Source organism: Oratosquilla oratoria, chromosome 32 (assembly GCF_046742065.1).
Source record: "Oratosquilla oratoria isolate Oo_2021 chromosome 32, ASM4674206v1, whole genome shotgun sequence".
Classification (NCBI taxonomy): domain Eukaryota; kingdom Metazoa; phylum Arthropoda; class Malacostraca; order Stomatopoda; family Squillidae; genus Oratosquilla; species Oratosquilla oratoria.
The window spans coordinates 5,408,396-5,421,615 of record NC_134808.1 but is presented as its reverse complement, the minus strand read 5'-3'; the positions used below and the strand labels follow the sequence as shown (position 1 = coordinate 5,421,615).

The 13,220-nt window shown below is 42.7% G+C and overlaps 1 protein-coding gene across 10 annotated transcripts in view; it reads left to right on the top strand.

Moving 5' to 3' along the window:
- The window catches only part of LOC143041743 (coronin-1A-like), a 195,162-nt gene that overhangs the window by 58,875 nt on the left and 123,067 nt on the right, over nucleotides 1-13,220 (top strand). The gene's annotated exons all lie outside the window — the stretch shown is intronic.

The window sequence follows — 13,220 nt, the reverse complement described above, 5'->3', positions numbered from 1 at the left end:
CTGATCTCATCATCTTCACAACAGCCTTCACCTAATCTGTCTTCATTTCTCTTCCAATTTCCTCACTCATCACTGTCATTTTCTCAGTGTTTCCCACTGCAACTGCCTGTCCCTCCTTATCCTTCTTCACATTTAGCAGCTCCCTAAAATACTCTGCTCATCTTCCTCTTTTTGCCTTCTCTTCCAATATCATCTCTCCATCTGCGTCTTTTACCTTTTCTTCTCTACTTGATTTCTTTCCAAAACATCTTTTTAAAATTTTCTATCATACTCTTACCCCATTTAACATCTGCTCTCCTCTTTGCCTCCTTTATCTTATGCTTTACTTCTCTTTGTTCCCCTTATTCTCTTATCCTATTTTGTAACCAATCTGTGAAAGCTTGCTTCTTCTCTTCTATAACCTTATTTGCTTCCTCATCCCACCACTTACTACTCTTCCTATTATTTCCTCCCATCCTCTTTGTTCCACACATCATCTTTGTACACCTTGTGACTCCCTCCTTGAACCATCCCCATTCCTCCTCCACTCCTAGTTCTACTCTATCCTTCATTCCCTCCCTGGGGTGTAGGAGGAAATATGTTCTTTGCAATTAAAGATTTTCTTACTGATCGTATCCTTAAAGTAAGAGTAGGTTGAGAGGAAGTGAGGAGGAGAACAGGGGTGAAAAAGGATTTGGGAGATAGGGTTGATGAAAGAATATTAGGATGGTTTGGACACATGGAAAGAATGAGTGAAGAAAGACTAGTAAAAGAGGTATGGAAGGCAGATGTGGAGGGAGTGAACATGAGGGGACGTCCTAGGATGAGGTGGATGGATGGGGTGAAGGGGGCTTTGGGGAAGAGGGGAATGTCTGTTGAGGAAGGAAGGGAGAGGACGGAAGACAGAGGTGAGTGGAGAATGGTTGTATATGGATGATGTTGTGACTGCATGAGGAGGAATGGGCGGGGGGGTGGGGGGGTGGGGTAGTATGTGTGAGTAATTTTTTGACGCAGCCCGAAGGGATTTCTCCCCGTCCTCTCCTTATATGCAAAGGGGGACGGAGAGGGGGGGTCGCCGATTAAATGAAGCGGCCTTGCTGTGGATGTACTGTGTCTTGCGACACTGCTTCTGACCCAGGGCGGTGGGCAGGGTGCAGGGATGACCCGTCATCCAGGAGGTGCTCAGATGAGAGGAAGGGTGGGAGGGGTGTGGAGTGTATTTAGGGATGAAATGGGTGGGAGTGTTTTTATGCCTTTCCCTTTTTGGCTACCTCCCTTGGAAGGGGGAAAAAGCCTTGGTATATGTATGTATGTATGTAAGAGTAGGTTCATCTCTCTCTTCGCCTTACACCCAGGAGGAAGGCATACCACAAGGAAGTGTCCTCAGCCCAACACTGTTCAACATAGCCATCAATGTACCAATCGAAGTGCATAGCTTGGCATATGCAGACGACATTGTTGTAATCTGTAGCAGACCATCAGCACTGGAGGCAAGCCAGAAAATACAGACTGCAATTAACTCTACCACTGCATGGGCGGAAAAAAGAGGCTTTAAATTCTCCCCGGAGAAAACTAAAGCAGTCCGCTTCTGCTGAAGAAAGATAAGAGAAGAAATCCCAACCCTAATGCTGGAAGACTCTTTTCTTCCATATGAGGATCAGATCAAGTACCTGGGACTAAGCCTTGACAAAAAACTAAACTTAAATACACACATTAATGAAATAATACATAACGTGAAACAATGCTTCAACATTTTAAAAGTAGTTTCACATTTCAACTGGGGAGCTGACAGAACAACTCTGTTACGAATATACCAAGCTTTGTGCCTAAGCAAAATAGATTATGGATGCCAAATCTATGGGGCCGCCTGTAAAACCACCTTAGAAAAACCAGATATCCAAAACATGGCTATACGCATCTGCACAGGTGCGTATAAAACATCACCCGTAGACAGCCTAAATGTTGAAGCCGGCATTCCTCCTCTTCCAATTAGAAGGCAGGAACTAAGATTGAGATACCTAACAAGAGTACTGTCATCCAAAAACAACCCCAACTACAAGTTTGTTAGAACACCCAAAGACAGAGCTCCAACTCGACCTAAGCTCTCCAAACCGCTGGAAGTTAGACTGGAAAATAGTGCCAAGAACATAGTCCTGACCCCTCTACAAGTCGAAGAAAGTTTACCAGCTAAATACCCTCCCTGGTGTAGACCCAAAACCAACATTTGCACTTTCTGGTGTAAGAAAAATAGCTGCCCAGAGTCCGAACTTAGAAGTAAATTCCTTGAACACAGCAGGACCCACACAGATGCAACTAATCTATACACTGATGGATCAAAAACTGCTGAGTGGGTTTCTCAGTGATTACCCCTCAATCTATTATAAAAAAGAGAGCTCATTTTAACCACAGAACTGCTGGCAGTTCTTAATGCTTTAATTTATATTTTTGACAATGCATCTGACAAAAAAATTGTCATATATACAGACTGTAAGAGCATTTTAACATCAATAAAATCAATATTACCTGTCAACCCCATTATTGGACAAATACAAGATTGGCTGGTCCTCCTCAGTAACAGAAAGAAAATAACCGTGAACTTCTGCTGGGTTCCTTCCCATGTGGGAATAAAAGGAAACGAGTTAGCCGATACTGCAGCTAAAGAAGCAGCTGGGCTGGCACATATCTCCCAACTCAAAATCCCCAAAATGGATGTTAAAAACCGCATTAGAAGTTACACCAGAGAACAGTGGCAACTTCAATGGAATAATGGAAACGACAATTTAAAGCTCAAATCCATCAAATCTTCTGTCATACCTTGGAGTCATTTCCAGGGAGACAGGAGGACAGGTATCATCATGACTCGCCTTAGAATCGGGCACACCTTTTTAACCCACAAGTACCTGTTGAGAACTGGAGTGGAGAGACAGGCTCCCCTCTGCCCCACTTGTCGAAAGAACCTCACAATAAAACACATTTTAAAGGAATGTCCACAATTCAGCTCTGCTAGAAGAAACAATCTTCTAGAAGGACTTACCATCACTAAAGTTTTAGGAGAGGATGCTCCCATAGATCAGATAAGATGTTTTTTAAAGGAAATAGATTTGTTCTATCATATTTAAATTTTTACAGAAATTGAGTGGATGAATTGAAACAAGTGAATGTTTTAAAGAATAAGTAGATATATATGCGCTGAATGGCCCCAGGCTCTGGCACTTGGCATACTAGCCAAAAACTTCATAAACCAACCAACCAATCCTCTCTCAGCTTCTTGTACTCCTTCTTTTCTCTCTCATTTAAGCAGTTCACTTTAAGCACCTCTCTACCATCTGTACTTTTCCTCTTTCTCCATCTATCCTCCACTCTCAACTTACCTTCCAAAAAATGATCTGATATTCCCTCATTCTCTCCCCATAGAACATGTACATCCTTAACTCTTCCAACTACACACATGGTTACCACTATATAGTCCATTAAAATTACCACCTTCCATCCACCACCCTCTCCCATGTGTACTTATGTTGACTTTCTTCCTAAACACTGTATTTACTATCATCAACTCTTTCTAGACACCTCTCCACAATCAACTCTCCACTACAATTTTTTCCTGGAACTCCACACTTACCAACCACTCTTGTCTATTGGTTCATTTCCTACCCTAGCATTAAGGTCTCCCAATACCACTACATTGACATTTCTCCCTAATCCCTCTACTACTCTCGTAAAAACTCTTGACTGCTCTATCCCATATACAGTCGAACCTCGGATGCCCGGACCCTCGTATGACCGGTCGAAATGAACAAAGGGCGGACTTTTCAAGCAAAGTTTCCTATTTGTCCGGTAGGTGGCAGCGACAGCTGTACACGTGTACTCAAACCTGGCCCAGTCAAGCCGCCACCAGGGCTGTTGGTTCGTAGAATTTTGTACCAAAACATAGTAAAATAGCGGCATGTGGCAACTGCACAAGGACATGAGGAAATTTTTTCTACATATCAGCGGGCTGTTAAAAACATTCAAAAACTCAAACTTTTGTTTAAAAATCATAGAACTAGTTATCAAATGATAAATGGTACATCAAAATATGACTTTTATTGGTAATTGTGTTACTTATAAAATATTATACCCCAAAAGATACGTTTTTACCGTGTAGAAAAAAATTCGCTAAAGTTTCAGCTTTCTTCTAGCGATAATGATAATAAAAAAAAATAATAATGATTTTTATATCTTACTGAATATGTTAGGGCATGGGGGCCTTATATACATTCATGAATAAAAAAAAACTAGAACCAACATTTTGTCAAAGTTTGACAAGTATATCTTGCTATGAAAGTCTGCACACGCCCGAGAAAAATGTATGTCCCGATATGGCAACACTCCCATTCTATACGGCAGTGTAGAAAACGCAGCAACCCTGGCCGCCACCACTGTCCCGTGTGCATACCTTCCGATATTTACAGTGTACATAATAAAAAATACAGTACAGTACACTGTATATACAGTACATTTACATGCCTGTATTAGTTATTACAGAATTATTAGTATTATAGCATTATTATTACAGTATTGTTATTATTACAGTGTTAGAGTATTATTCTTATGTGTTTCTATGCCATATCATACATTACCTATACGTATACTGCTATGAAAATCTACGGTTGTTAGGGTGATATTTTGATGACCGGACGTTTGGCATGACCGGACCACCCTTCCCCCCAATTAGTCCGGGCTTTCGAGGTTCGACTGTATCTGCAATACCTCTCTCAGTGCCTTCCTGTCTACCCTGTTGTAATCTTTTTCCAAATCCATAAAGGCCCAAAAAATATCCTTACCTTTTCCTAAATATTTCTCACATATCTGCCTTACCACAAAAATCTGATCCACCCAACTTCTACCACTCCTACCTGTCCTCAGCCCACACTGTTACCAATTACCCCTGCTGTTCCTCTCCTAATCATCTCAATCAAAACCCTCCCATAAGCCTTCCAAACTACACTCAACAAATTGATCCCTCTAAAACTACTACACTCACATTTGTCCCCTTTTCCCTTCTAAAGTGGAACTATACAGGCTCTCCCTCAGTCCTCCAGCACTCTACCCTTTTAGACAAACTTTAAACAACCTCACCAGCCAGTCCACCATCACTGTACCTCCCTTTTTTAGATACCACATGACATTCATCCAACCCAGGTGCCGTACCTCCCCTCATCATTTTGATAACTGCTTTCACCTCATCTTTCCTTATTTCTCCTCCGTTTCTTCATTCATCACTATAATTTTCTTGGCACTTCCCACACAGTTACCTTTCCCTCCCTATCCCTCACATTTAGCAACTCCCTAAAATATTCTGCCCATCTTCCTCTTACTTACATCTCTTCCTTTATCTCTTTCTGCACCTTTTACCTTTTCTTCTCTACTTGATTTGCCTCCTCTTTCTCTCTTAATTTCCTTCCCTCTTAATTTCCTAACATCACTTTCAAAATTTTTGGTCATATGCTTACACATTTCACATCTGCTTTCTTCTTTGCCTCATTTATCTTGTACTTCTCCTTTCTTTGTACCTCTCGTATGATTCTCTTGTCCTATTTTGTAACTAATCTGTGAATGCTCGCTTCTTGTCTTCTACAACCTTCTTTGCTTCATCATCCCACCTTCTATTTCCTCCCATCCTCCTTGTTCCACACACCAACTTTGCACATATTGTGACTCCTTCCTTGAGCCGTCCCTATTCCTCTTCCACTGTTAGTTCTACTCTATCCTTCATTCCCTCCCACTCCTTTCTCAGCTTCTTCTTGTACTTCTCATTTTCTTTCTCATTGAAGCAGTTTACTGTAAGCACCTCCCTATCTTCTGTCCTTTTCCTCTCTCCATCTATCTTCCACACTCAACTAACCAAACCTTCCACCAAAAAATTATCTGATATTCCCCCACTCTCTCCCCTTGGAACATGTACATCCAAAACTCTTCCTACTCTTCTGGGTACCACTACATAGTACATAAAAGATGGTCAGTATGAACAAGAAAATACCAGTCATATGCCATTTAATCAAGCCTAACCCCTCTGTACATATGCCTTGAAGTTTGCTTCCGACACTGCTTCTGACCCAGGGCAGTGGACAATGTGCAGGAATGACCCGTCATCCAGGAGGTGCTAAGATAAGAGGGAGGGTGGAGGGGTGTGGATTGTATTCAGGGATGGAATGGGTGAGAATGATTTTATGCCTTTTCCTTTTTGGCTACCTCCCTTGTAAGGGGGAAAAAGCCTTGGTATATGTATGTATGTAAAAAAGCATTTTTGACTCAAAATTGCCTCACAGTATTGATAAAAACCTGGAGTACAGTAAGGAAATTCAAAATAATTGACATTAGATTAACTAGAGACAGTAATGTACATCAAGCCCAACAAGACTAGAATGTTTGTCTATAATGTTCAATTTGAGTGTCCAGAGTGTGTTATTGTTCACTAACACTATCAACAGATAGTGACCTAGGATTGTCCATGGCCTCATTAAAGTCTTCCATTGTCATTTCTGCATTAGAGGTAATGTTCTTCAGTTACAGTTTCAGGTTCACTGCATAGGTGTTGATTGGAAGCTTCTTGCAATCCTTCATGAGAAATAGGTCACTTGATTTCAGCAGGGAAAGTGATATGTCTCGAAGATGGTGAACCTCCAGGTACAGGCATGTCTTTGTGTACTGGTTTTTGTCAGTGTCTGCCACATACTCATATACTGCAACATCTGAGGTGAATGGGCCTCCTATTCCTTTCACCTTGCCCAGCCCCTCCCCCCCCTTTTTTTCCCCCCTCTCTCTTCTTCCCGGAAATGTACTGCCACAATGGGAATCTTTGTCCTGCAGGCCTTGTTTCTTCAGTTCATGTTGCCATGTGTTCCTTGCCAGCATGATTTCTGGTAGCTTTCCTCCTTTCCTGACCACACTGCCATAGACCCTCAATGACTCTGATTGCCTTTTGTCAATAAGATCTGTCGACTTGGCTTTGACCAGTGCTTGGCACCTCTTTTTGACAGCTCAAAGTTAACAAATGCAACACTGCACTGTGTATTCAGGTCATGTATTGGTGCCTTCTCCAACTTCTCTGGGTCCATCTGAGTGACAGCATTCTGTGATAACTCATCATAGGCTCCAAAGGGAAAGATGCCCTTCAGCCTCTGTAAGCCTGTTGCCAACTTGGGAAGGATCATCTTTAGGAGCTTAACCACTTCCATACGGTGATGCCTACGTAGGCGGCATGAGGAGCAAGTGGGTACACGATGATGCCGACGTCGGCATCTTGATTATATTTATTGTAGTCGTACCTACGTAACCTCAGTTCTCTCTAAACTGGCTTCATCATATTTTCTATGGTTATCAAAATTCACGGGTGAAAGAGAACGAACGATTGAGGACTGACTTTATTTTTTATAATGCGATTATTGTGACGCAACATCGTACGTCGGGCAGCTAATGCTGCCAGACGTGCGATGTGCCCCGGAGTGAAGAGGTTAATGACCAGGAGTTGGAATGAGGTTGCTACTTTGAGTACAGCATCACAGACATCCTCATCATACTTTGTATGCTGGAACCTTTCCTGGTACAGCTGCTGAAATGCTGGGATGATCTTGTTGTAGGTTATTTCAGGTGACATCATCAAAGATAGGTATGACCCAACTAGATGAAGTCCAGGAAGGGTACTTGCACAGTACATCACCTTCAGGAAGCCCAAGTCCAAGAAGCACCTCACAATGCAAGCTTACTGATTGGTAACATGTTCATATTTCTGCAGAAGGGATGCTACATCTTCCAGATGGTAGAGACTGATGGTGCAAATCAGTATCAGGCAATTGAAAGGCTCGTGCTTGAGACTGACCAACTTGTTTGGTTGAGGCGCGATATGTCGATGTCAAATTCATGTGCCTGGTTCCATGGCTTGTGATCAAAGTCATGGTTGATGAGTAGAGTCATACAATTGAGGGCTTGTTCAGTTACAATTGTTGCTGAATTGACAAGTTTGAGTAGATTTTGTCTCTACCCAGCGTGTTCTCTACTTTAGCCCACTTTTTGGTGAGGACTTGATTAAACATCAGAGTTGGGTGTACATTGCAGAACAGGTGATCAAGGATGTATTCAGACTCCAGACCTTTTGCCAATAGTTCATCCACTATCAAATTGTGAGCCGTTCGGTCTGTAATTACACAGTCTGTCTTCTCAAACAGACACCACTTGCCACCTCCAGGATTTCAAGAACTGCCACCCTGAGAGCAACCAAGTTGTTCTTGGACTCAGAAACAATGCTCATGGTCAGTAGGGCACAGTAAGTTCCATTGACAATGATACCCTGAACGGAAAAAGAGCCAGCACCCTGCTTCTTTAGATAGTCATCAGAATGAGTCACAATTACTTGATCATCAGAATTCATGATCTCCTGGGTGATTTCATCCAGCGCCATGACTTCAATGCTCTTGCCTGGATCCCTGACACTCTTGGATTCTGGTAGGGTGTCCAGATAAATAATTTCTGGCTCATTATGTGCTTTCCAGTTTCGCCCAAACATCTTGTTGCCAATTATGATCACAGCTGATTCTGCTTGCCACTCAGACATGTAGCAGCTCTTCAGTTTATCAGCAGTCTTGCAGAATTCTGGTTGGACTTTTCACATACTTTCATGGATGTGATGATATCGGTGTGGTAATCCTTCATGCTGCTGAGTGACCATCATGGTCTGCTGCTTCTTAACCCCTTCCATACGGTGCCGCATACGTAGGCGGCATGAGGAGCAAGTGCATATGCAAGGCTGCCATATCGGCGTCTTGATTATATTTATTGTAGTTGCCCCTGCGTAATGACATACTCTCTAAACTGTTTTCATCACATTTTCTATGGTTATCAAAATTCACGGGTGAAAGAGAGAACAATCGATATAAGCGGTGACTATATTTTATGATGCGAGTATTATTACGACACATCGTACGTCTGGCAGATAATGCTGCCCGTGAGATTTTGGCCCGGAGTGAAGAGGTTAACACTTGGACCCTCACCTTCTTCAGAAGAAATATGACTTTCAAGATCAGAGTAGGTGTTGTGTATCCATGCCAGTATCTTCAGAATCAGACTGTACACTGTCCTCAAAGGATGCAACTGGCAGAGATTTATTTCTCCTTTTCACATTCAGCTCTCATTCTCTCAAGGCTCTGCATATCCTTGCTCCAATGCTCCATCGTTTTCATCCATTTCATGTCCATGAAGTCTTCACAATACATTTTCTTCTAGGTTGAAACACAATGGCAAAAGCCGACGAGACTGTGAGAATCAACACCGTGTGAGATCGAAACCTTTATTGGTATGACGTTTTGCTTGTTACAGCTTTTTCAAGTACAGACATATGGCAAACACTTAGTACATATAGGCCGACGGGGAAGGAACTGGGAGAGGTTATCAGGGAGGGGTGTGTGGTAGGTGGAGGGGCAGAGGGGGTGTGTGTGTGTGAGAAGGGGACGGTTGGTGATGCTCATTTGAAACACTCAGGAGACCTATTGAATAGAATTAAGGACACTCCTGCTCGCAACAAAAAGCTGGCCAGCCTGGATGTGACTTCTTTATTCACATGTGTCCCGACCCTTAAAGCAATTGACCTCCTTAGGGCTAAAATCACTAGTTCCGACACTGACCTCCCTATTCCCCCCAATGACTTTGTGGATTTAATACAGCTTTGTATCCAATTCAATTATTTCAAATTCCAGGACCATTACTTTCACCAAAGGTTTGGCATGGCCATGGGCTCTCCTTTGAGCGCTGTCCTTGCCAACCTGTTCATGGAATTTCTAGAAGCAGGGCCTTTCTCATATATCGTTCCTGACAACGTAGTATGGCTTCGCTATGTGGAGGACATACTACTAATTTCCCCCAGACGGTTTGACATCCCCAAACTCCAAGTGGCAATGAACGAGGTTGAGCCATCCATCCAGTTCACCTTGGAGGAAGAAGTCAACGATTCCCTTCCATTATTGGATACCCTTATCATCAAACATGGTACATACATACATATACCAAGGCCTTTTCCCCCTTACAAGGGGGGTAGCCAAAAAGAAAAAGGCATAAAATCATTCCCACCCATTCCATCCCTGAATACACTCCACACCCCTCCACCCTCCCTCCCATCTTAGCACCTCCTGAATGACGGGTCATCCCTGCACCTTGTCCACTGCCCTGGGTCAGAAGCAGTGTCACAAGACACAGCACATCCACAGCAAGGCCGCTTCATTAAATCGGCGACCCCCCCTCTCCGTCCCCCCATTGCATAAAATGAGAGGACGGGGAGAAATCCCTTCGGGCTGCGTCAAATTTTGCTCACACATACTACCTCACCCCCCATCCACCCGCCCATTCCACCTCATGCAATCACAACATCATCCATATACAACCATTCTCCATTCACCCCTGTCTTGTCCTCTCCCGTCCTTCCTCAACATGGTAATCTTTTAAAATTTACAGTCTACAGGAAACCAACCAATAAGGACGATTTGACTCGCTTCCTTTCCCACCATGACCTCAGTATTAAGAAAGGTGTAGTTCTAGGTTTCTACCTCAGAGCTCTCAGAATTTGTAGCCCTGAATTCTTAGAGGACGAGTTTAGGCACATAAAGGAGGTCTTTCAAAATTAAAATATCCAGAGTGCATCATCCACCAGTGCAAGAAAAAGGCACTCAAAATAATGGAAGGGAGGGAACCAACGAAAGATCCAGCTAGGAGGCTTATCCTTCCAGCCAGCAGCGTCACCACCACCCTCACCCGGACACTTGGGCGTTGTAACATTCAGGTAGTGGGCCAGTCCAGCAGGACTATCAAAGAGCTCTCTAGAAGGAGTGACAACTGGGACGAGATGTGGGGAAAAAACGCTGGTGTCTACCGCATACCCTGTGCTGGATGTGATAAAGTATATATCGGCGAGACCTCCCGTGACCTGAAGACCCGGATCCGGGAGCATTGCTACGATTCCCGGAACATCACCACCACCAACGCCTGTGTTATCCACCGGAACACCAACGACCACCTGATGGATTGGGACAATGCAGAGCTTCTTTTTAGTGAACCAGACAGGGTGAGGAGGAAATGTCTGGAAGCGGGCGTCATTCAAAGCTTCAAAAACCATTGAGCAGAACAGAGGCATGTTCAACATTGCCCCTCCTGTCATCCATCTGTTACCCGCATTATACAAATGTTTGAAATGTCCCCCTTAGTCCACTTCAGCAAACTGTCCGAAATGTCCTCCTTTATCTCCACCAAGTCCCACAAACTCTCCGAAATGTCCTCCTTTATCTCCACCAAGTCCCACCCGTCATCCATCTGTTATCCGCATTATACAAATGTATGAAATGTCCCCCTTAATCCATTTCAACAAACTGTCTGAAATATCCTCCTTTATCTCCACCAAGTCCCACCCGTCCCCTTCTCACACACACACCCCCTCTGCCCCTCCACCTACCACACACCCCTCCCTGATAACCTCTCCCAGTTCCTTCCCCGTCGGCCTATATGTACTCAAAGTGTTTGCCATATGTCTGTACTTGAAAAAGCTGTAACAAGCAAAACGTCGTACCAATAAAGGTTTCGATGTCACACAGTTTTGATTCTCACATTCTTCTAGGTTCTTTGATCCTCAAGGAAGGCCCATTCTATTTCACCCATTTTCACCCCATGTTTCAGTTCCATCTTGTATATTGCAGAGTCCTGGCAGAACATGTCCATCAACTGTTTCATCTTTTCATTGAAGACTTCTGCTCTCACTTGAAAAATGTCAGTCATTGTTTCCACGTCTGGATCAGAGTGACAGATTCACTTTCCAACTTCAGGATGTGTTTCTTTATGTGCCTAGGGTGGATGGCATACAGATTGCAGAATAGTCAGTGTTCCTGAACCAGCTCTGCCAGCAGCTGAGCTGCTGCATCCTTGGAGCACTGAGCTTGGCCTGCCCACTTTTGCCACAGCAAGTAGAGCATATTATGTATGACATATCTGCCAGTTGGGAGCATCCCATGCAGTAATTCTGCTCTCTATATAGTCCATATGACACAGAATCTTCCTGGAATGAAATCTCATGTCTATGCTAGCCATATCAATTCAACCTGCAAAAAGAGAAATAGTATTATGTTCCTGTAAACAATTATATATACTCTGTTCCACTCGTTAACCTGAAAGCACAAAAAAAAAATGCAAAATCACACAAACATCATATAATCACTTCTCATTTAACGACGACAATTGGGACCAGCGCGCCGTCGTTAACTGAATTGGTCGTTAAGCGAAAGTGTATACATATACATACATTTACTGTATGTACAATGTCCAGCAATACATGTATCTTTATTTTCGTGTATTTCCCTCTTTTATACAGTACATTAAAGCTTTATTTACTGCTTATTTACGGTGGTTATGTTCCCAAAATTACCGTATATGACCAAATCCGCGTATGCTGACATTTCATATTGATTACCGGGGTATTTTTTTAGTTTCGACCATGGGTGCAATATAGCAATAGAAAATTAATTATTAATTTTGTAAATTAAAATGTATCAACGTAATATGCAATTTTGTGGGCGGAAATGAAAGTAAAAAATACCATGCTACAAGAAAATATGCTAATGAACGAAGTCAGTAGCATAGGATCAGGACGCCATCTTGTCGTCTGCCAACGTCTCTCACGACGACGACAACAAGGACGAGCCGGATGACATTTAATTTGCAGGTAATGATTTATCAAACACAGGTTAGGTTAGTTTAGTTTAGGTTAGGCGAATTTATCATCCTTTCATTTCCTCGACATCGGCATCTATCATAAACATGGTGTACCATTCGTCCGACATGACTTCGTTACTTACGAAATTTGTTTTAGCACCTTTTTTTTATTTCCACTCACAAAATTGCATATTACGTTGATACATTATAATTTACAAAATTAATAATTAATTTTCTATTGCTATATTGCGCCCTTGGTCGAAACTAAAAATTTACCACTACCGGTATATATTGTACCCCAGGTAGTTTTTCCAGCTTGCAGGATGGTAATGTAGACCTAAGCTTCAGAACACTTTACCTCACAGCTAATATCCACCGTACAAGTTCATTTATAACATCATACAAATTTGCCTCTGCCAACTTAATTATCGTACATGACGTCGTAACTTTGGGAGATTTACGTTAAACGAATGTCATAAAGCCCGTTGTTACTCTGAGTTGTCGTTTACCGAGTAGGT